Genomic DNA, 5,000 nt, shown 5'->3' with positions numbered 1-5,000 from the left:
TGCAGTTTGATTTCAGAGCGACTGACCTGAGTGTGACGTCACCACAGCCTCCAGCTCCAAATGAAGCTCAGGTTCCCACGCTCATGGAAATCCTGGAAAAGTCCTGGAGTTTGAGTCTGTTTCCCGCAGCTCCAGTTCTGTTACGTTCTCAAGAGACGACAGGAAATGTTCTGACAGGATTTAAACTATAATCCCAAACCAGAAGGTGAGAGGAAAGAGTTAATGTTTCAGATTTAACCTAAAAGTCTGATCAGTTCTACACATGGAGGTGCTGGAAAGTCATGGAAAATTCACATAGTCTTGAAAAGTCATGGAAAAGTTTGGAAATGTTGTGAAAAAGCCTGGAAGCTCCTCGAGGCCAAATCAGGAACACGAAATGATTTAAGAACAAAATGTTAAACTCCAAACCCCAGAACTGAACCAGGACTAAACCAGGTCTAAACCAGGTCTAAACCAGGTCTAAACCAGGACTAAACCAGGTCTAAACCAGGTCTAAACCAGGACTAAATCAGGACTAAACCAGGATTACTGTGTGAAAGGGGCGGGGCAGAGGGCGGGGCTGCGTACAGGGGGCGGGGCTGCGTACTGAAGCTGGTGTGGTTGGTTTTGGCGACAGCATGTGACTGATTTGCATGAGTGCGTCACGACTCATCTTTTCTGTTTGATTAAAGTTGAATGTGAAAAAGTCGTGTTCTGTCACAAAAGGATACACGTCCTCACAATACACGTCGTCACACACGTTCTCACGGGTCACACGTCCTCACAGGACACACGTCCTCACAGGACACATGTCCTCACAAGTCACACGTCCTCACAAGACACACGTCCTCACACACGTCTTCACAGGACACACGTCCTCACGGGTCACACGTCCTCACTGGACATACGTCCTCGGGGGACACACATCCTCTCGGGACACACGTCCTCACGGGACACACGTCCTCACAGGACACATGTCCTCACGAGACACACGTCCTCACAAGACACACACATCCTCACACACATCCTCACAAGACACACATCCTCACACTATCCTCACAAGTCACACGTTCCTCACAGGACACACGTCTTCTAACAGGTAACACGTCCTCATGGGTCACACGTCCTCACGGGTCACACGTCCTCTCGGGACACACGTCCTCACGGGACACACGTCCTCACGGGTCACACGTCCTCACGGGTCACACGTCCTCACGAGTCACATGGAGCTCATCATCACAGGTTCCTTCATTTCCATGTTGTGGGGAATAAAATGATTTTGTGACTTTTCTTACAGAAAACAATTCTGATTTGGAATTTATATTCTGAACCCAAGACCCAGCGTCTGCAGCATCTGAACCTGTAACAGGATTCACATGTGACAGAAGAATGAAATAGGCTCTGCTAAACAAATACAATATACACTATAACATATGTACTAGAATTTATATTTATACACACAACATGGAGACGCTGACGCTTTTATCACTGGTCCAACAGACGACGGTAACATCCTGATCTCTGACCTTCTCAAAAAGACGATTCAGGTTTTCAATTATTACAAAATTCAGCCAGCACGAGTCCTGACGAGGACCAGAGGTGGGACCACGTTACACCGGTTTGAAAATCACTGCACCGGCTCCTGTGAGTTTCAGGATCAATTTTAAAGTTCTTTTCCTGGTTTTTAAATGTCTCAATGGTCTTGGTCCTTCTTATCTTTCAGAACTTATTTTACTCTACGAACCCTCGTGGACCCTGAGCTCCTCCGGCAGCAGCTCCTGGTCTTTCCCAAAGTCCAGACACTCACGGAGGCGACTTTCCAGAACTACGGCCCTCGTCTGTGGACCTGAGGAGCTCAGGGCCAAAGAAAACGTTCATGTTTTTAAGAGGAGCCTCAGGACCCACCGGTTTAACTCAGCTTTTGATTCAAATCTTATACTTTTACTTGTTTCTGTTGTACACATTTTATTATATTTATTTATTTTAGGCACATTTTTAGGATTCCCAGTGTCTCGTGTATCGGAGCTTCTGTCTGTCCTGTGGGCTCCTGGTGGGGGGTTGGTGTTTGGGCCTCATCTCGGTTATATACTTTTTTATTCATGTGTAATCAGATGTGTCATTTAAACAGCACATGGACAAACACTTTTTCATTTTTATGCAGATAAAACAAATTTACAAAATGAACAAAAAACAAATCACTCAAGAAAAACAAGGAGCGTCACAATAAAACAATAGAATGACAACAGATCTACTCCTACTGTTATTACTAACAAATAAAACATTAAAATTAAATAATAAGCCAATAAAAATTACAGTAGTAATAATAATAAACTTTTCTTGGAGTATCTAATCTTAAAACTGACATAAAAAAAAATACATCATTTGATGAATCCGCTGAGGCTGGAGGGACATTTGTTGACTTCCAGCATCAGAGGAGACGACGTCTTACAACAAGAGAAATAAACAATAAAACCTGCAGCTGTAAAGTTGAATAGTGAGAGAAGTTTTCTGGGAAACCAAAGAGCCACATACACACACCGGCCTGTTCACATCTTAACCCTTCCAGATCGGACATGTTTTACATAACCGCGCATAACTTTTTAACCATAAAAGATAGAGACTTTTTTTTTTTTTCCTTGTATAGATAAGACCCGTGGCTTTACGAGCATCTTTCCGGCATCATCCTACGTCACACGCACGCTGCGTGGTGACGTAGTGAAAACAGGCGTCCAATAGGATCTTCGCTCTTCGGCGCGTGACGCGCTCCATCCATTTTCATTGGCCCAAACTTTGCCAAAGATTGTTGTAAGTCAAGATAGTTTCTCCTCTGAGCGTCTGTGCTCATAGCATTTGATAAAGCAGACCTAAGTACCATTATTTCTCAAGTAAATGGCAAATTACGCATCTCGGTGTGCGTAATTGCGCATCCCTTACTATTTTTATTTGAAAAGGGTTTTTTTTACTTGCAAATGATACATAATACATCCAACAGGACGTAAACAGCCGAGTGTCGAGCAATGAATCGGGTGCGCGCGGGTGTGAGCAGGTGCGCGCAGATGCGCGCTTGGCGTAGACCCGGCGCACATTCCTGTGCCAAGGCATTTGTTGTTTTGCGCACAGAGGATAAAGAGCTCCGGGAAGTCTATCAGAAGAAAGAAAGAAAGAAAGAAAGGAAGAACGAACGAACGAACAGAAATGGCACGCAAAGCGTCACTTTCCTTGCTGGAAGCAGTGGCGATGGTAACGGAGCCTGGCAGTGACGCCGAGTCCGATGTGGACACTTTTTATACAGATGAAGAGTTGGATTACCTGGAGGATCTGGACCCTATTGAAGAGTAAGTAGCAAATATTTCATAGTTATTTAGAGCAAACATCATGCAACACTTGTAGTAAACGGGCGTAAATACATAATAGTAGCATGTGTAATGCCTATTTACGCATTGTTTGGATACAGTTTTATTTGATGCGTGAGGGTATAATCATTTAGGTGGGGATGAGATTGTGAACTTCAGACAACTGTTTACCTGTGTTGCACTAGACTTATGACATGTATGTTGTTGTTTGTAATAACGAGCTACAAACTACATGTGTAAAGTGTGATGAAGTGGTTTGGGAGGTGTGGATGTCCTAATTAGTGAGGTCATAATCTGTTGACACCATTTGGGTGGGGATGGGGTTGTGCATTGTGTTTGCCCCTGCTGCACTAGACTTAGGTCGTTTTCACACCTCTAGTTCGATTATTTGGTCGCACCAGGCAATAAAATTGTTATTATGTAGCAAATACACTCCAGTGTGGTCCGCGTTCACACCGGCAAACGAACCAAAATTGGTTCGATTGATGTGTCTCTGTTTCCCGGTAAAACAGTGATACTCCAGTTATCAACACCGATGTTCCTGTTAAAACCACGGGCCGTCCTCATCTCAAATTATCACCATGAACTCATAAAAACAGCAACATGTAGAACTTTGTACAAACTCACCGCATCAGCCCAGAGTTCAGGTAACAGCAGCAGCCAACAGCTCCTCAGGACGGGGCTGGGGTCTGGTCCTTGGTCCTTGGTCTGTTACAAGCGCGTTGGTCAGATGGTCCGGAGGCTTCATCCTCCATGTGCTGGTTCCAAACGGTGGCGAGCAAGACCAGTGCGCAATGACTGGGTCTGAGCGGGTACGTTCAGTCGTCTGCGCGCTGGTTCTGTGCGGGAAAGCGAGAATGCGCTGTGGACTACAGGTCCAGGCGCGCTGCTCCTGTCCTCCACGCTCAAGAACCGCGGCTGGTTCCGAGGTGGTGCAGCATCCGGACAGAAGCGTGAGTCCAGTTTGGTTTGTTATATGTTGTTCTGAGCGTCCGTCCTTGGCATTTGGTTTTCCCGGGAAAGTTCTTCCTCAGGTCGAGGCTCCCCGCTCCAGCTCCTCTGAGCCCGGCCTGAACCGGAGCCGCTCCCGCTGGTTCTGGACTCTGGTTTGGATCTAGTCCGACTGTATTTCTCACACTAGGCTAAAAGCAGGGACTTTTTTAAGTTGTATCAATTGAATGGGCGATTGCCTATTGCCATAAAATCATTTGGATAATTAAAGCCTAAAATAACAAATGTTGGTTGCTGTGTGATCACGGGAAACACCGGGTCGTCTCTGTGCGTGTAGGTCCCGAACAGGGGACGCACCCCCAATTTTGACTCACTCTGGAGCCACATGTTCGCACACTGGTTCTTGCTCTGATCTTCGTGCGTTACGTTCTCTGTATTGGCCATTGTTGGTAAAATAATTCGAAAATGAATCGCGTCTGCGTCTGGACAACAACCTGTTACTGCGCTGGAGTCGTACAGCGTCACTTCAGGCAGAGGAGACGCGTGTCCCTCCCATGATGCATTTCGAATAGTCTGTTTGTCCATACTGTCTATGGTTTGGACCCGGGTTCGCGTTCACACCAGAGGAACCGCACCAAAGTTGGTCATTTGGTGGATTCAAGCGAACTGAGACCACCTCTTTTTTGCGGTCTCGGTTCGCTTGATTTGGTTCGGGTC

The sequence above is a fragment of the Boleophthalmus pectinirostris genome, unplaced genomic scaffold (genome assembly GCF_026225935.1).
Source record: "Boleophthalmus pectinirostris isolate CB_2022bp ecotype Guang Dong unplaced genomic scaffold, ASM2622593v1 HiC_scaffold_1, whole genome shotgun sequence".
Lineage (NCBI taxonomy): Eukaryota > Metazoa > Chordata > Actinopteri > Gobiiformes > Gobiidae > Boleophthalmus > Boleophthalmus pectinirostris.
Note: the sequence above shows the minus strand (reverse complement) of the source record.